Genomic DNA, 20611 nt, shown 5'->3' with positions numbered 1-20611 from the left:
GCCCGAGTCCACCACACTTTGTCAGATTCCCACCTGCAGTAAGTTTGTTGCAGTATTCTGCTGAAATGAAGCTAATTTGTGGGCTGTCAAGATCAGCATAATCGAAGGATAAATATTCTGTGTTCCTTTTTATCTCACAGATAAATCATGTGTTGGTTTTGTGACTTTTTGCCTTGTGTTCAACCGTCTCTGGAAAGAACATCCTGTGTCTCTTGAGCAGTGTGATAAAGTCGACCATATATCAAGTGGGACAGATTACAGCGGACAGGCTCAGGCAGCTAATTTGTGTTTGTTGTGACTCAGCGTGACACTGAGAGCAGAACAATGTATGCAAATTGTCAGTTTTGTACGGTAGTTTCTCACAGCCGTTATAACTGCATGATGGGTAATTAATAATAATTGGGATCATCACTCGGGGTTCTCTGTCTTTGAAACAGAAACAGGCTGTTCCAAAACAACACTGGGAGTGTGGAGGGCAGCCACTGGGATGGCTGCCAGAGTGAACAATAGTCACTTTGTGGTTCTGGTTTTGGTCTGGCCTGCCTCACTGTGTTCCTATGGTCACCTCCTGCAGCTCCTGTCTGTGGACATTCCTGGCATGCTGCATGTCTGAAGGTGACACGATAGAACACTGGGATTACACAAAAGTTTTTTTTTTTGTGATGCTGTTTTTTTGTTATGCTGTTTTTTTGTTTTTCCTTTTATAATCACCATTACCACAAAGTCATTGATATAAAATGTTTTTCTTGACGTTGGATCATTATCTGGTGCCTGGAAATGTTTTGTGTTCTCATGCTGGATTCAGACTGCGTGATATCAGATTTTGGTTTTTTTGTTGTTTTTTTCTCCGGCTTCCACGATAAATTCCATGTATGTTTTAAACACTGACCAATAGTAGCGCAGAGGAGCAAAAGGGGAAAGATGTCATGTGGTGGAGCTGTGAAACAGTATCATAAACATCCCTCCAGACAGCACATCTTCATACACATAGGTCTGAAGAGGTTAATTTTTAGTCCCACGACGACATTTATCATTGCTCCCGAAATAAGTGACCGCACTATTGTAAAGCGAAGGATGAACTGCACCATTTGTTGGCGGTTTGAAAACTAGTGATGCTCAATATGGATGTATTTTTAGCTGATACAATAAGTGATAATTACCAGTGCTCTCTTAAGACATGTTGTGTCAAAACTGTAAACTTTTTGGTCCTCTCTGAAGCCTTGTGTATTGTGTTTGAAGTTAAGTAAAACATTGGGTTTGAGTTAAAAATGTTACGTACCTAATTTCAGCAATGTTCACTCCTGGTATGTCACGCCACCCCACTTAACTCAAAGTAAACTTAAATAACTCTACGTTGACTTTGGTTTCACACTGGGCACAAATGGTGGTCATCCGGATGAAAGTCCTGTTCCTGTTTCACTATCTACCCCCGACCGCTTGCTCATGTGGACTTTGATGCTCTGCGTTTGACTTCACCCAACTTACATTCACATTGACATTTAGGGCATTTAGCAGACACTTTTGTCCAAAGCAACTTACAATAACTACCCTAAGACCTTCTTAGGGTGCTACATTTCTCTCAAGAAAGAAACCACAACATATCACTATCGATAAAGTAAGGAAACCTTGAGTACATAAGTCCTGTGATTTAAGTGCTAAGGGTACTGTCAGGCTTCACAAAATGGCAGGCAGGAACCCAAGAGCACGACACAAAAACAGTTCAGTTGCAAAAATAGGTTTTAATACCAAGGTAAGGCCAAACCAGGTAATCAGTCAGCAGAGCAAACAAATCCAAAGGGAACAGGCAAAAGGGAGAGTCCAAAGTCCAAAAAGGCAGGTTGAATCACAAACAGGCAGGATCAGGATGAGAAGCAACATATTGAATGCTGGAGAGCTAGGTTAACACACTAGACAATCTGGCAAAGAACTGAGGGGAACAGGATCAGTAGAAATACTGAGGGGGCTGATTAGCTGATGAGGAGCAGGTGAGTGTGGGGGTGGAGCAGGTCAGGTGGATCCAACCAACAGGTAATGCAGAGCAGGGGGGAGAGGCCGGGTCTGAAATGACATGAGAGTTAGTGTGGAGAAAACAGGAAACAGACAGATGAAAAACTAAAGTCTGGCTGAAGTTGTGACAGGTACGAACAAACAAGTGCATGTACTTTTTTTAAGTATGTGCATAAGAGGCCGAAACAAGTTTAACCCAAAATGCGTACCAACATAGTACTGTATGACAGCAAATCTACCTGAACACAACCACGGAGTTGCAACACTATGGGGTTTGAATAGAGCCACTAAAGAATCAAAAAGACTCATGCATAAAAGCAGCTCTTGCAGTTTGTTGGACTTGAGCCTGGGGAAACAAGGAATGTTTGTCTGGTTGGTCACATCCAGAGAAGATTTGACTGACACCTATTATGTAATCACGAGGGCAACATGAGCCTGATACTGCATATCAGCCCGACACACACACTGTGCAGCCTCTCTGGGCCAGCTGTGACATATTTGATGTCTTCCACTTGGCACTGTCTGGCTGTTTGTTTGATGACATTGACACTGCTCTAATTCCTAAGAACAGTTAACTGGATGCCTGGGGGAAAAAAAACAAAAAAACAAACAAAAAACCCCCTTCTGTCCATGTAGGGGCAGAGCCGACTGGCAGAAAGAAGGGGCTCCCCATTCTACCCACAGGGTCGCTCAGCTGCACTGTTAGACTTTTGAGTGAACAGTGCTCTTTTGAGGAATACTGATTCAGCTATATCTTTGTGTTTTAATTGCAAGAAATATTTGGATGGGTAAACATGAAACCCTTGAGATGTGCGTTGAGTTCTCAGAAACAGCTGCCATTGATGAAGAAAAATGTAAAATTGCTTGATGTTGAAAACTTTCCTGCTGAATAGAAAGGTGCATTTAAAAAATTCTGTCTCTGTTTTGTGCCTGTTGTTTTACATGATGATATTTTGCTGATATAATAAATACATTACTTATAATATTTTTTTTTTAAAAATCACACATTGTATATTAATTCATATAAAGAGTTATAGGACAGAACTTCTAATGGTCACATCTTGTGAGGCCACAGAGCCGGGGAATGATAAGTAGTGCTGTGTAACTTTGTGTTACCGTGAGAAGAGTGAAATGTCTGTCATGACAAAGTCAGATTAGATCAACATCTTATCATCCATGTGCAGATCTCAACATTGCAAAACACATTGAGAAATACAGAATGACTGGATGCGATTATTCCATCTCCATCCTTATAAAGAGACGGGTAACTCACGACTGCTCAGCAGAGACGTCCACATCACCTCTAGATCTCACAGTGCTCACTTTGCTGTCTGTGATACCAGTTTTTTTTTTTTTGGTTTGTTTTTGTTCGAACAAAGAATCTATCAAAAGGTGATATATGTAATGAATGCAAAGACAACATGATAGTATCACAGCTGTGTTAGATGCATTCATGAAACTTCTCAGGTGTGCAGGTGAGAACAAAATGAAGGCAGAGCTCAAAGATGGATGTGTTCCAATCCACGAGTGCTGTGACGGGCCCTGTCTAACTGTGTGATATTAGGCTGTAGTGGACAAGTTACTGTGTGCTACTGTTCAATTCTCAGTAAATTGTTGTGTCCATCCAGTATTTTTCCTGGCCTAAGAGACGGGTTATGACAGTATTGTGTACTCCTGTGACAATGTAGTAATCACTACTGAGTAGTCATGGGTCAGAATGTGATCATGTTTATAGTCTTGCAATCACAAGATGGTCTCCAGTTTACATTTAATTTAATTTAATTTCAGAATGTACTGTATTGTTAGAAGACTTAACAATAAACTTAGATACTGTATATTTCTTTTATCTTTACAAAGAGAAAGTCGACCTTTTTACCTTTGACTTCTGAAATACCTTGTTTGTTGTTCTTCTGTTGATGAAACTGATAAATCACTTCCTTTCTTAGGAAACTTCAAGCATCGACATTACAAACACGTGAGGTTCAAACATAAGACATGATGAACATTTTCTGTCCGGGGGGTATTTATTTTATGTTGAAAATGAAATGATATCGAATGAATCAATATATTGATGATGTAATTGAAAATAAAATGGAAATGAATGCCTTCAGCATAATTCTTTAAGTGTTTTCAACAAGATATCAACGGATATTTGAGATATTGTTTGAAAAAAGAATTGCACTTTGTGATATATTTTTTGTTTTCATCTGTCATCATCGAAACATTTATTTAAAAAAAACATGAGGACAGTGAAATTTCCGTCATTACAAAGTGAGATTAGATCAACATCTTATCATCCATGTTCAGAACTCGGCATTGCAAAACACATTGAGAAATACAGAATGACTGGATACGATTATTCCATCTCCATCCTTATAAAGAGACGGGTAACTCACGACTGCTCTGCAGAGACGTCCACATCACCTCTAGATCTCACAGTGCTCACTTTGCTGTCTGTGATACCAGTTTTTTTTTTTGGTTTTGACAAACAAGCTGTGGAAAGGTGAGAAGTCATTTTAATCCTGATGTTACTTTAATAAATACAAAGTGTTTTAGATGAGATGTGATGAGCTTTGACACTGGTGAATGAAGGCAGGGAATGATTCTGGATGTGACCACTGTGATTTGTTCCTCAGGATGAAGGCTGTTATGATCTTTCTGGTGTTGACGCTGGTCGTCGTCATGGCTGAAGTTGGGCATGGTGATGTTATCAATAGTGGAAACACAGGAACAACTGGAGGTAAGTCACAAGTGTTCATGCATAATGAGCTGATGTTAACAGATTGACCTCTGATTTACACAAACAGCAGGCTACTTTACTCTGAGATCAACAAAACACACTTGACTGTAACTTCATTTAGTTCTGTGTTTATCTAAAATCATTATTAAGTCCTGGTATCTCAGATAATAAACCTAAAACTCAGTAAAGAGAGCATCATTAATGTTCTACATGCAATGAGAAATGTGATTGTAATATACAGATGTTTATTTAGCTCATGTTCATCTTTTCGTCCCTTAAGGTGTCCATGTAGGAAGGTAAGTACACTGAATATTTTCTGTTGATTTCAAACAGACAAATTAAAAAAAAAGACTTTGTGAAATACCTCAAACCCATCAAACATAACACGCATCAGTATTAACCAGATCCCAAGCTGATGTCCTCAAGTACATTATTTTGTCTAACCAATTGAGATTCACAATGCTATAATAGAGGGTAAAGAAGCAAGTCGACACATTTCAGAAGCTGGAATCAGTGGATTTCTGTCATGTTTGATCGAGGAATTATTGCAAATTATTCAATGATTAAAATATGTGTCTTCAACCTTCTGTTGATTGACCTTTGTTGATAATTTGACTAACTGATTTCTCTCTTTTGTTGCTCCGTTTTCTAACTAGGAATCGATGCATAAATCCACAGCCCCCTATCAGTAAGTCACAAGCTCTCAGACAAACTGAGTTGATGTGAACAGATTGACCTCTGATTTACACAAACAGCAGGCTACTTTACTCTGAGATCAACAAAACACACTTGACTGTACTAACTTACAAAAAACAACTTCAATTAGTTCTGTATTAAGCTAAAATCATTATTAAGTCCTGGATTCTCAGATAAAACTAAGTAAAGAAAGCATCATTAATGTTCTACATGCAAATATTTTTAAATGTGATAATAACATACTGATGTTTATTTAACTCATGTTCATCTTTTTTTTCCCCTTTAGGCATCACAACTGAACCGTAAGTACCTACTGAATATTTTCTGTTGGTTTCAAACAGACAAATGAGAAAAATAAAAGACTTTGTGAAGTTCCTCAAACCTATCAAACACAGCAAGTGTCAGTATTAACCAGATAGTTGATGTCCTCAAGTACCTTATTTTGTCCAACACATTTAAATTCACGATGATATAATAGAGGGTAAAGAAGCAAGTCAACACATTTCAGAAGCTGGAATCAGTGAATTTCATTCACTTTCATTCATTTTTGTTTAGAAATTGTTCCAAAATTATTCAATTATTAAAATAATTCTCAATTAAATTCTGTTTATCAACCACTGTTGATAATTCAACAACCTGATTTCTCTCTTTTTTTCTGCCCTTCTCTAACTTGGAATAGATTTCAATGCAGATGCACATGTGGAACATCCCAAGGTGAAGTGGCTGGATATAAATTGATGCGACACTATGAAGACTGAGTCTGTTCTTGATTTTGAAGATATAGTTTGAGCTATATCTTTGTGCTTTGCAAAGCAACAAATAATTGGATGAGTAAACATGAAGCTCTTGAGATGTAGTGATTTTAGTCACAGCTCCAACTGATGTTGAAAAAAGTAAAACTGCTTGATAGTGAAAACTATCCTGCTGAATAAAGCTGCATTCCAAAAGACCGTCTCTGTGTTGTGGTGTTATTTAAGTGAACATGTGCTGGTAATTTTATAGGTGATGATGATCAAGAACATTGTTTTCATTAAGTCAGAGGTAAATGTTTGTATGAAGTAGATCTAAATAATAAGTGTGTTGGTGTGATCAGTTTATTAAATGAACTCTTTTCCTATTTCTTTCTCTTCCTGAATGTACTCGTGTCTCTGGTAAAGCAGCACTTTGGAAATGATTCAATTCTGACATTTCCTCCATCAACAGATGAATCATTTGGTCTATAAAGCATCAGAACAACAGTCAAAATAACAATTGTATAAAAGCCAAGATTATTTAAATGACATTTGTTTTGTTGGCTGTTTCCAAAACAGACAAAGACGTTCAAGGTACCATTTTGTAAAATTAGTAAAAAAATAAGATAAAACAAAGTAAAAAAAAAAAAATCAGTTAACACCCACAACTGAGTAACTGGATCCATCAAATTTTGGGAGGAACATTAGCAGTAAGAATTTGTTGGTATCATTAGCTTTAAAAATCCCATTGTAAGAAAAGTAGATTGTTGAGTCTTAATCCCAACTCGTCAATACTGACACTTTGGGATGGAGGTCAACCTGACCTATGATCCCAGAGTCAGTATTTGATGAAATAAAAAAAATGAAGACCTTTAAATATGTTAGCTGTTGCTGCAGTGTTACCATTACATTAGACTGAGTTCCCTCTGACTTGATACGGACCTCGCCACCGTCCACACTCCTTTACTTTGTTTGGTTTCGGGAGTTTTTTTTCCGCACTCCAACACTGCACACGCCATAATGCTCACACATTCACCTTTGTGGGGACATGAAAATCTTTATTGCAATAACTTCCCACAAATGTAATGATACAATGAATAATGGTGCTACTAATACTACTGACCATCCTGTGCAAAATCCAGCTGCTGACTCTCCGCTGTCACACAACGGATCCCCCCATGACCAAAGTGTCTGTTGGACTTCAGAAGGGCCACAAGTCAACAGAACGGCCGGAAGTGGTCATTTGGTCCTCTAGATTTAAACTTTATAATCTCTCAATCTCTCATCTCACGGAGGCAGTGCCGGTCCAAAAGAGCTGCAAACAGAACCAAACATTGGACACTTGAAATGCCACAAGCCCGTGTGTGGTAACTGCGAGGAGAGCGGAGGTAATCTGCAGACTGTGACCAGTGATCGTCAGAAGTCCAACTGACACTTTGGTCCAATCAGAAACATATGATGTGACCCGATCTAACTCTAGGGTTGTGGAAAGCGTGCTGTCATACCTTAACCAAGATATCGATCATTGAGATTAATTGGATCAGATCTGACTGGAATGAACCTGGTAAACTGATTCACTTCACCCGCCAGCACACAAATTCAGGCGCATTTGGCGGGTGGCAGGTTTAATTTCCATTCCTGCTATAAATGCTGCAATGGCACTAAACAGTAGGGGGTAATAACACTGACGTTGAATTTGCAACAAATTATTCTGACTCTGCCCACATGTGTCATGAGGAAAGCCAGGCCAGCTTCTGCGCAACTTGTGTTGGAGACAATGTTGCATTTGTGGCTGCTGGCCGTTCGACATGCAACCACATAAAAACCTTTCACCATTATGCAGTTATATTAGATTTTTTTTTTTTTTTTTTCCCAAGGCACAGAGATCCGGGGCTGTTCCGAAAACATCCGGGGCTATAGCCCCCAGTGCCCAGGTCTAACGACGCGCCTGCTCTTGTCCATCCACACGGGTGTCTGTAACTAATGTGGTTGATGAGACCTTCAGTCAGGTGTAAGATGACTCCCACCTACAGTGGACAACAATCAGTCTCAGTGTCATACTGACAGCTCTTTTGAGTGAACAGTGTTCTTTGTGAAAATAATGATTCAGCTATATCTTGTGATATAACAATAATTGGATGAATAAACATGAAGACCTTGAGATGTGTGTGGTGATCTCAGGAACAGCTCCCACTGTAAAGTTGCTTGATGTTGAAAACATTCCTGCTGAACAAAAAGTTGAATTAAGAAAGTCTGTCTCAGTTTGGTGCCTGTTGTTTTATATAATGATATTTTGCTGATCTAACAGAAAATGACTTCTTGTTTGAGAGAAAACATCACACAACTCTATTTATTCATATAAAGAGTTATAGGACAGAACTTCTAATGGTCACATCTTGTGAGGCCACAGAGCCGGGGAATGATAAGTAGTGCTGTGTCACTTTGTGTTACCGTGAGAAGAGTGAAATGTCTGTCATGACAAAGTGAGATTAGATCAACATCTTATCATCCATGTGCAGAACTCAACATTGCAAAACACACTGAGAAATACAGAATGACTGGATGCGATTATTCCATCTCCATCCTTATAAAGAGACGGGTAACTCACGACTGCTCAGCAGAGACGTCCACATCACCTCTAGATCTCACAGTGCTCACTTTGCTGTCTGTGACACCAGTTTTGTTTTGGTTCTGACAAACAAGCTGCAGAAAGGTGAGAAGTCAATTTAATTGACATTGGTGAATGAAGGCAGTGCATGATTCTGGATGTGACCACTGTGATTTGTTCCTCAGGATGAAGGCTGTTATGATCTTTCTGGTGTTGACGCTGGTCGTCGTCATGGCTGAAGCCCAGTCGTATGGTCCCATCAGTGGCAGTGGAAACACAGGAACAACTGGAGGTAAGTCACAAGTGTTCATGCATACTGAGTTGATGTTAACAGATTGACCTCTGATTTACACAAACAGCAGGCTACTTTACTCTGAGATCAACAAACCACACTTGACTGTACTAACTTACTACATATAACTTCTTTTATTTCTGTATTTAGCTAAAATCTTTATTAAGTCCTGGCATCTCAGATAATGAACTTAAAACTAAGTAAAGAGAGCATCATTAATGTTCTAAATGCAAAGCGTTTCAAATGTGATATTAACATACTGATGTTTATTTAACTCATTTTCATCTCTTTGCCCCTTAAGGTCTCCACTTTGGAGGGTAAGTACACTGAATATTTTCTGTCGAATCCAAACAGAGAAATGAAAAATTAAAAAGACTTTGTGAAATACCTCGAACCTATCAAACATAGCAATCATCAGTATTAACCAGATTGTTGAGTCTGCAAGTACCTTATTTTGTTCGATCAATTTAAATTCATGTTGAAGCAAAGAAGCTAGTTGATACATTTCAGAAGCTGGAATCAGTGAATTACTGTTGTTTTTGTTTGAATAATTATTGCAAATGATTAAATTATTGTACTATTTGTCAATTACAATTCTGTTGATAATTTAACTGATTTCTCTCTATTTTCCCCCTTCTCTAACTTGGTATAGAAGAAGACGGGCAACATCCCAAGATGAAGTGGCCGAAGATAGACTGAGGCGATACTATGAAGACTGAGTCTGCTCTTGATTTTGAAGATATAGTTTGAGCTATATCTTTGTGCTTTGCAAAGAAACAAATAATTGGATGAGTAAACATGAAGCTCTTGAGATGTAGTGATTTTAGTCACAGCTCCAAGTGATGTTGAAAAAAGTAAAACTGATTGATAGTGAAAACTATCCTGCTGAATAAAGTTGCATTCCAAAAGACCGTCTCTGTGTTGTGGTGTTATTTAAGTTCACATGTGTTAGTAATGTTATTGATGATGATGATCAAGAACATTGTTTTCATTAAGTCAGAGGTCAATGCTTTTATTAAGTAGATCTAAATAATGAGTGTGTTGGTGTGATCAGTTTATTAAATGAACTCTCCTCCTATTTCTTTCTCTTTGTGAATGTACTTGTGTCTCTGGTAAAGCAGCATTTTGGAAATGATTCAATTCTGACATTTCCTCCATCAACAGATGAATCATTTGGTCTATAAAGCATCAGAACAACAGTCAAAATAACAATTTTATAAAAGCCAAGATGATCATTATGTAAATGACATTTGTTCTGTTGGCTGTTTCCAAAACAGACAAAGACATTCAAGGCACTATTTTGTAAAATGAGTTTATAAAATCAGCTGATACCCACAAGTGAGAAACTGGAAGCATCAAATGCTGGGACGAACATTAGCAGTAAGAATATTTGGGTGCAGTGGACAAGTTACTGTGTGCTACTGTTTGTCTTGAAGGTGCTTGAGGAGGACGTAGCAGTAGCCAGCCAGTTGTGGAGCACCTGGGCTGAGTGCTCCCACATGATAAAAGTCCAGCCCTGCTCTGAGTTCTCTCTGACTTGATACGGACCTCGACACCGTCCACACTCCTTTGCTTTGTTTGGTTTTGGGGATTTTCCGCACTCCAACACTGCACATGTCATAATGCTCACACATTCACCTTTACATTACTGATAATACTGACTGACACACTCAACAATTTTAGTTATTTATTGCCAGTTATACACTTCATCATGATAAACTATTTAATTCTCACTCATCTGTTGTGTCAATCCAGTATTTGTGCTGTCCTAAGATCCAAGTTATGACAGCACTGTGTGCTCCTGTGACAATGTAGTAACCACTGCTGAGTAGTCATGGGTCAAAATGTGATCATGTTTACAGGCCTGCCATCACAAGATGGTCTGTAGTTCACATTTAATTTTAGTATGTACTGCAATGTTACAAGAGTTAATAATAAACTTATATACTGTATATTTCTTTTAATTCTACAAAGAGGAAGTTTACTTTTTTATGTCTGACTTCTGAAATAACATGGTCGTGCTTCAGTTGCTGATAAAATGGATAAATCGCTTCCTTAGTTAGGAAACATCAAGAATTGTCATTACATTGCATTTTTGTTGTTATTTTCACACCCGGCCCAGGAATCCTAGAGGCCCAATATTACACCCGAGAATGATAATGGATACTTTAGTCAGATATCAACAAAACAACCCTGAGGTGAGAACATCAGCCAGCTGGTTGGCGCAGGCTCTGAGAGCCCATCCAGGGATGTTGTCTGGTCCAGCTGCCTTGTGGGGGTTGATGTTCCTCTGAACTTTAAGATGACACTTGACAGATGACACTCTTGTCCATCCACACGGGTGTCGGTAACTGATGTGGTTGATGAGACCTTCAGTCAGGTGTAAGATGACTCCCACCTACAGTGGACAACAATCAGTCTCAGCATCATACTGACAGCTCTTTTGAGTGAACAGTGTTCTTTTTGAAAATACTGATTCAGCTATATCTTTGTGCTTTGCAAAGCAAGAAATAATTGGATGAATAAACATGAAGACCTTGAGATGTGTGTGGTGATCTCAGGAACAGCTCCCATTGATTTAGAAAAATGTAAAATTGTAAAATTGCTTGATGTTGAAAACGTTCCTGCTGAACAAAAAGTTGATTTAAAAAAGTCTGTCTCAGTTTTGTGCCTGTTGTTTTATATGATGATATTTTGCTGATCTAACAGAAAATGACTTCTTGTTTGAGAGAAAACATCACACAACTCTATTTATTCATATAAAGAGTTATAGGACAGAACTTCTAATGGTCACATCTTGTGAGGCCACAGAGCCGGGGAATGATAAGTAGTGCTGTGTAACTTTGTGTTACCGTGAGAAGAGTGAAATGTCTGTCATGACAAAGTGAGATTAGATCAACATCTTATCATCCATGTGAAGAACTCAACATTGCAAAACACATTGAGAAATACAGAATGACTGGATGCGATTATTCCATCTCCATCCTTATAAAGAGACGGGTAACTCACGACTGCTCAGCAGAGACGTCCACATCACCTCTAGATCTCACAGTGCTCACTTTGCTGTCTGTGACACCAGTTTCTTTTTGGTTCTGACAAACAAGCTGCAGAAAGGTGAGAAGTCATTTTAATCCTTTGACACTGGTGAATGAAGGCAGTGAATGATTCTGGATGTGACCACTGTGATTTGTTCCTCAGGATGAAGGCTGTTATGATCTTTCTGGTGTTGACGCTGGTCGTCGTCATGGCTGAAGCCCAGTCGTATGGTCCCATCAGTGGCAGTGGAAACACAGGAACAACTGGAGGTAAGTCACAAGTGTTCATGCAAACTGAGTTGATGTTAACAGATTGACCTCTGATTTACACAAACAGCAGGCTACTTTACTCTGAGATCAACAAAACACACTTGACTGTACTAACTTACTACATACAACTTCTTTTATTTCTGTATTTAGCTAAAATCTTTATTAAGTCCTGGCATCTCAGATAATGAACTTAAAACTAAGTAAAGAGAGCATCATTAATGTTCTAAATGCAAAGCGTTTCAAATGTGATATTAACATACTGATGTTTATTTAACTCATTTTCATCTCTTTGCCCCTTAAGGTCTCCACTTTGGAGGGTAAGTGCACTGAATATTTTCTGTCGAATCCAAACAGAGAAATGAAAAAATAAAAAGACTTTGTGAAATACCTCGAACCTATCAAACATAGCAATCATCAGTATTAACCGGATTGTTGAGTCTGCAAGTACCTTATTTTGTTCGATCAATTTAAATTCATGTTGAAGCAAAGAAGCTAGTTGATACATTTCAGAAGCTGGAATCAGTGAATTACTGTTGTTTTTGTTTGAAGAATTATTGCAAATGATTAAATTATTGTACTATTTGTCAATTACAATTCTGTTGATAATTTAACTGATTTCTCTCTATTTTCCCTCTTCTCTAACTTGGTATAGAAGAAGACGGGCAACATCCCAAGATGAAGTGGCCGAAGATAGACTGAGGCGATACTATGAAGACTGAGTCTGCTCTTGATTTTGAAGATATAGTTTGAGCTATATCTTTGTGCTTTGCAAAGAAACAAATAATTGGATGAGTAAACATGAAGCTCTTGAGATGTAGTGATTTTAGTCACAGCTCCAAGTGATGTTGAAAAAAGTAAAACTGATTGATAGTGAAAACTATCCTGCTGAATAAAGTTGCATTCCAAAAGACCGTCTCTGTGTTGTGGTGTTATTTAAGTTCACATGTGTTAGTAATGTTATTGATGATGATGATCAAGAACATTGTTTTCATTAAGTCAGAGGTCAATGCTTTTATTAAGTAGATCTAAATAATGAGTGTGTTGGTGTGATCAGTTTATTAAATGAACTCTCCTCCTATTTCTTTCTCTTTGTGAATGTACTTGTGTCTCTGGTAAAGCAGCATTTTGGAAATGATTCAATTCTGACATTTCCTCCATCAACAGATGAATCATTTGGTCTATAAAGCATCAGAACAACAGTCAAAATAACAATTTTATAAAAGCCAAGATGATCATTATGTAAATGACATTTGTTCTGTTGGCTGTTTCCAAAACAGACAAAGACATTCAAGGCACTATTTTGTAAAATGAGTTTATAAAATCAGCTGATACCCACAAGTGAGAAACTGGAAGCATCAAATGCTGGGACGAACATTAGCAGTAAGAATATTTGGGTGCAGTGGACAAGTTACTGTGTGCTACTGTTTGTCTTGAAGGTGCTTGAGGAGGACGTAGCAGTAGCCAGCCAGTTGTGGAGCACCTGGGCTGAGTGCTCCCACATGATAAAAGTCCAGCCCTGCTCTGAGTTCTCTCTGACTTGATACGGACCTCGACACCGTCCACACTCCTTTGCTTTGTTTGGTTTTGGGGATTTTCCGCACTCCAACACTGCACATGTCATAATGCTCACACATTCACCTTTACATTACTGATAATACTGACTGACACACTCAACAATTTTAGTTATTTATTGCCAGTTATACACTTCATCATGATAAACTATTTAATTCTCACTCATCTGTTGTGTCAATCCAGTATTTGTGCTGTCCTAAGATCCAAGTTATGACAGCACTGTGTGCTCCTGTGACAATGTAGTAACCACTGCTGAGTAGTCATGGGTCAGAATGTGATCATGTTTACAGGCCTGCCATCACAAGATGGTCTGTAGTTCACATTTAATTTTAGTATGTACTGCAATGTTACAAGAGTTAATAATAAACTTATATACTGTATATTTCTTTTAATTCTACAAAGAGGAAGTTTACTTTTTTATGTCTGACTTCTGAAATAACATGGTCGTGCTTCAGTTGCTGATAAAATGGATAAATCGCTTCCTTAGTTAGGAAACATCAAGAATTGTCATTACATTGCATTTTTGTTGTTATTTTCACACCTGGCCCAGGAATCCTAGAGGCCCAATATTACACCCGAGAATGATAATGGATACTTTAGTCAGATATCAACAAAACAACCCTGAGGTGAGAACATCAGCCAGCTGGTTGGCGCAGGCTCTGAGAGCCCATCCAGGGATGTTGTCTGGTCCAGCTGCCTTGTGGGGGTTGATGTTCCTCTGAACTTTAAGATGACACTTGACAGATGACACTCTTGTCCATCCACACGGGTGTCGGTAACTGATGTGGTTGATGAGACCTTCAGTCAGGTGTAAGATGACTCCCACCTACAGTGGACAACAATCAGTCTCAGCATCATACTGACAGCTCTTTTGAGTGAACAGTGTTCTTTTTGAAAATACTGATTCAGCTATATTGTTGTGCTTTGCAAAGCAAGAAATAATTGGATGAATAAACATGAAGACCTTGAGATGTGTGTGGTGATCTCAGGAACAGCTCCCATTGATTTAGAAAAATGTAAAATTGTAAAATTGCTTGATGTTGAAAACGTTCCTGCTGAACAAAAAGTTGATTTTAAAAAGTCTGTCTCATTTTTGTGCCTGTTGTTTTATATGATGATATTTTGCTGATCTAACAGAAAATGACTTCTTGTTTGAGAGAAAACATCACACAACTCTATTTATTCATATAAAGAGTTATAGGACAGAACTTCTAATGGTCACATCTTGTGAGGCCACAGAGCCGGGGAATGATAAGTAGTGCTGTGTCACTTTGTGTTACCGTGAGAAGAGTGAAATGTCTGTCATGACAAAGTGAGATTAGATCAACATCTTATCATCCATGTGCAGAACTCAACATTGCAAAACACATTGAGAAATACAGAATGACTGGATGCGATTATTCCATCTCCATCCTTATAAAGAGACGGGTAACTCACGACTGCTCAGCAGAGACGTCCACATCACCTCTAGATCTCACAGTGCTCACTTTGCTGTCTGTGACACCAGTTTTGTTTTGGTTCTGACAAACAAGCTGCAGAAAGGTGAGAAGTCAATTTAATTGACACTGGTGAATGAAGGCAGTGAATGATTCTGGATGTGACCACTGTGATTTGTTCCTCAGGATGAAGGCTGTTATGATCTTTCTGGTGTTGACGCTGGTCGTCATCATGGCTGAAGCCCAGTCGTATGGTCCCATCACTGGCAGTGGAAACACAGGAACAACTGGAGGTAAGTCACAAGTGTTCATGCAAACTGAGTTGATGTTAACAGATTGACCTCTGATTTACACAAACAGCAGGCTACTTTACTCTGAGATCAACAAAACACACTTGACTGTACTAATTTTCTACATAAAACTTAATTTAGTCTTGTATTTAGCTAAAATCTTTATTAAGTCCTGGTATCTCAGATGATAAACTTAAAACAATGTAAAGAGAGCATCATTAATGTTCTACATGAAAAGACTTTCAAATGTGATATTAACATACTGATGTTTATTTAACTCATTTTCATCTCTTTGCCCCTTAAGGTCTCCACTTTGCAGGGTAAGTACACTGAATATTTTCTTTTGGCTTCAAACAGACAAATGAAAAAATAAAAAGACTTTGGGAAATACCTCGAACCTATGAAACATAGCAATCATCAGTATTAATCAGATAATTGAGTCTGCAAGTACCTTATTTTGTCCAACCAATTTAAATTCATGTTGAAGCAAAGAAGCTAGTTGATACATTTCAGAAGCTGGAATCAGTGAATTACTGTTGTTTTTGTTTGAAGAATTATTGAAAATGATTAAATTATTGTACTTTTTGTCAATTATGATTCTGTTGATAATTTAACAAACTTATTTCTCTTCATTTTCCCTCTTCTCTAACTTGGTATAGAAGAAGACGGGCAACATCCCAAGATGAAGTGGCCGAAGATAGACTGAGGCGATACTATGAAGACTGAGTCTGTTCTTGATTTTGAAGATATAGTTTGAGCTATATCTTTGTGCTTTGCAAAGCAACAAATAATTGGATGAGTAAACATGAAGCTCTTGAGATGTAGTGATTTTAGTCACAGCTCCAACTGATGTTGAAAAAAGTAAAACTGCTTGATAGTGAAAACTATCCTGCTGAATAAAGCTGCATTCCAAAGACCGTCTCTGTGTTGTGGTGTTATTTAAGTGAACATGTGTTAGTAATGTTATTGGTGATGATGATCAAGAACATTGTTTTTCATCAAGTCAGAGGTTCATGTTTGTATGAAGTAGATCTAAATAATGAGCGTTTTGTTGTGATCAGTTTATTAAATGAACTCTCTTCCTATTTCTTTCTCTTTCTGAATGTACTTGTGTCTCTGGTAAAGCAGCACTTTGGAAATGATTCAATTCTGACATTTCCTCCATCAACAGATGAATCATTTGGTCTATAAAGCATCAGAATAACAATTTTATAAGAGCAAAGATGATAATTGTGGAAATGGAATGTGTACTTTTGGCTCTTTCCAAAATGGACTTGAAGACTTTAAAGGTATTAAAATGTTCCTTTTTGGCATTTTTGCCTGAAATCTGGCAAAATATTAAGATATAAAACTCAGTAGTGAGCAACCAGTTAATCTCTGCAGCTCCGGAACAAATTCAAGATTCAAAGTGTTTACTGTCACATGCACAATGGAAATATGTACAAAGTACAATGAAATTCTTCCTTTGCTGTCTGCAGAATGCCAACAATATGAAAAGAAATATATGCAACGAATATATACAAACTAAAGTACTTTTGCAAGGCACAAACTGCGCTAAATAAGAAAAAGCAACAACAATTTCATGATAATAAAACAGTGCAAATCTGTGAGTGCAATTGTGCATGTGCAAAATGGAGTATGTACACTTGGAACAGTTATGAGGTAGAATACGTGATTGTAAACACCTATCTGTTGTTAAGGAGTCTGAAGGCAGTGGGAAAGAAAGAGTTTTTTAGTCTGGTGCTCTTGGATTTAACACTTCTGTACCTCTGGCCTGAGGGCAGAAGTGTGAATAGATCGTGCTGGGGGTGGGTGGAGGCTTTGAGGATGGAGGCAGCTCTCCTGTGGACTCTGCGGTGTAGATGCTCTGCAGAGAAGGCGGTGGAGTCCTGGTGATCGTCTCTGCAGCCTTTAACACTCTCTGCAGGTGTTTGCGGTCCACAGCAGAAGTGCTGCCGTACCACACGGTGATACAGCCGGTCAAGATGCTCTCAGCAATGCAGCTGTAGAAGTTGCTGAGGATCTCAGGCGATGTGCCAAACTTCCTCAGCCTCCTCAGAAAATACGGCTGCTGTTGGGCCCTCTTTACCAGCTGTGTGGTGCTGAGTGACCAAGAGAGGTCGTCGCTGATCTGGACGCCCAGGTATTTAGAGGTGCTCACCCTCTGTTGTTCATGTTCTCGGATGAACAGTGGCCGACGAGGTCTCCTCTTCTTCCTCATGTCCACTATCATCTCCTTCGTCTTGACTGCTTTGAGGATGAGGTTGTTGTCCTCACACCATGACACCAGACTGTCCACCTCCCTCCTGTAGGCGACCTCGTCCCTGCCAGTGATGCATCCTATCACTGCATTGTCATCAAACTTTAGGAAGGTGTTTGTCTCTGCGGGAGGCGACACAGTTGTAGGTGAACAGGGTGTAGAGGATGGGGCTGAGGATGCATCCCCGCGGGGTGCCAGTGTTTGTGATAATGCTGGCTGAAGTCTTGTTTCCAATCCTGACAGACTGGGGCCTGCCAGTCAGAGAGTCTAGGAGCCAGTCACAGAGGGTGGGGTGCAGACCAAGTGTGACAGTTTGTGGGGGAGTTTGTAGGGAACGACAGTACTGAAGGTAGAGCTGTAGTTCATAAAGAGTGTCCTGATGTGATGTAGGAGTCCTTGTTTCCCTGGTGGGAGAGGAAATAGTGGAGAACAGCAGCAATAGTGTCTGAGGTGGACCTGTTGGGCTGGTACACGTATTGCAGAGGGTCCAGTTTACTGCTCTGAATGTGGGTCAGCACCACTCTCTCAAAACACTTCATGATGATTGGAGTGAGTGCTACTGGTCTGTAATCATTCAGGCAGGTGGGTGGGCTCTTCTTGGGAAGGGGGATGATGGTTTCGGTCTCAAAGCAGGAGGGAACGATGCAGTGGCTGAGGGAAAGGTTGAAGATGGAGGTGAGAACATCAGCCAGCTGGTTGGCGCAGGCTCTGAGAGCCCATCCAGAGATGTTGTCTGGTCCAGCTGCCTTGTGGGGGTAGATGTTCCTCAGAACCTTATGATGACACTTGACAGATGACACTCTTGTCCATCCACACAGGTGTCTGTCAATGATGTAACTTTGTAACTGTGACATTGTTACGAGGTTGCTCAACTGTGTGAAGTCTGAGATGTTTTAGGTCACTTTTAACTAAAGCGTCAAGCTATATTTTTAACTATCTCTGTTGAAAATTTGACTACTTTTTTCCAATATAAAGTTGTGTTTAACTCTTCTCTGACTTGGTAAAGAAGAGTGGAAAGACTCCCACCTACAGTGGACAACAATCAGTCTCAGCATCATACTGACAGCTCTTTTGAGTGAACAGTGTTCTTTTTGAAAATACTGATTCAGCTATATCTTTGTGCTTTGCAAAGCAAGAAATAATTGGATGAATAAACATGAAGACCTTGAGATGTGCGTGGTGATCTCAGGAACAGCTCCCATTAATTTAGAAAAATGTGAAATTGCTTGTTCTTGAAAACATTCCTGCTGAATAAAAAGGTATATTAAAAAGTCTGTCCCTGTTTCGTGTCTGTTGTTTTATATGATGATATTTTGCTGATATAACAGATAAATGACTTCTTGTTTGAGAGAAAACATCACAGAACTCTATTTATTCATATAAAGAGTTATAGGACAGAACTTCTAATGGTCACATCTTGTGAGGCCACAGAGCCGGGGAATGATAAGTAGTGCTGTGTCACTTTGTGTTACCGTGAAAAGAGTGAAATGTCTGTCATGACAAAGTGAGATTAGATCAACATCTTATCATCCATGTGCAGAACTCAACATTGCAAAACACATTGAGAAATACAGAATGACTGGATGCGATTATTCCATCTCCATCCTTATAAAGTGACGGGTAACTCACGACTGCTCAGCAGAGACGTCCACATCACCTCTAGATCTCACAGTGCTCACTTTGCTGTCTGTGACACCAGTTTTTTCTTGCTTCTGACAAACAAGTTGCAGAAAGGTGAGAAGTCATTTTAATCCTTTGACACTGGTGAATGAAGGCAGTGAATGATTCTGGATGTGACCACTGTGATTTGTTCCTCAGGATGAAGGCTGTTATGATCTTTCTGATGTTGACGCTGGTCGTCGTCATGGCTGAAGCCCAGTCGTATGGTCCCATCAGTGGCAGTGGAAACACAGGAACAACTGGAGGTAAGTCACAAGTGTTCATGCAAACTGAGTTGATGTTAACAGATTGACCTCTGATTTACACAAACAGCAGGCTACTTTACTCTGAGATCAACAAAACACACTTGACTGTACTAACTTACTACATACAACTTCATTTAGTTCCATGTTTATCCAAAATCTTTTATTTAGTCCCGGTATCTCAGATGATAAACTTAAAACTAAAGTAAAGAGAGCATCATTAATGTTCTATATGCAAAGACTTTCAAACGTGATATTAATATAGTGATGTTTATTTAACTCATTTTCGTCTTTTTGTTCCTTAAGGTCTCCACTTTGGAGGGTAAGTACACTGAAGATTTTGTGTTGATATCAAACAGACAGATGAAAAAATAAAATGACGTGAAATACCTTAAACGTATCAAACATAGCAATGATCAGTATTAACCAGATGCCAAGTTGATATCTTCAAGTACCTTATTTTGTCCAACTAATTCAAATTCAAGATGAAGCGAAGAAGCTAGTCGACACATTTAAGAAGCTGGAATCAGTGAATTACTGTCGTTTTTGTTTGAGGAATTATTGTAAATGATAAAATTATTGCACTATTTGTCAATTACAATTCTGATGATAATTTAACAAAATTATTTCTCTCTATTTTCCTCCTTCTTTAACTTGATATAGAAGAAGACGGGCAACATCCCAAGATGAAGTGGCCGAAGATAGACTGAGGCGATACTATGAAGACTGAGTCTGTTCTTGATTTTGAAGAT

At 38.9% G+C, this 20611-nt stretch overlaps 2 long non-coding RNA genes across 2 annotated transcripts; both read left to right on the top strand.

Moving 5' to 3' along the window:
• Positions 1–8735: 8735 nt before the first annotated feature.
• On the top strand, positions 8736–9985 carry LOC119012355. Its single transcript, XR_005072447.1, has 4 exons — positions 8736–8887; positions 8968–9074; positions 9376–9391; positions 9727–9985. It is a non-coding gene; the product is annotated as an uncharacterized LOC119012355 (long non-coding RNA).
• Positions 9986–12052: 2067 nt separating this feature from the next.
• Positions 12053–13290, top strand: LOC119012357. Its single transcript, XR_005072449.1, has 4 exons — positions 12053–12188; positions 12273–12379; positions 12681–12696; positions 13032–13290. It is a non-coding gene; the product is annotated as an uncharacterized LOC119012357 (long non-coding RNA).
• The last annotated feature ends 7321 nt before the right edge of the window (positions 13291–20611 follow it).

This window comes from Acanthopagrus latus, chromosome 22 (genome assembly GCF_904848185.1).
Source record: "Acanthopagrus latus isolate v.2019 chromosome 22, fAcaLat1.1, whole genome shotgun sequence".
Lineage (NCBI taxonomy): Eukaryota > Metazoa > Chordata > Actinopteri > Spariformes > Sparidae > Acanthopagrus > Acanthopagrus latus.
This window is presented reverse-complemented; position numbering and strand designations above follow the sequence as displayed.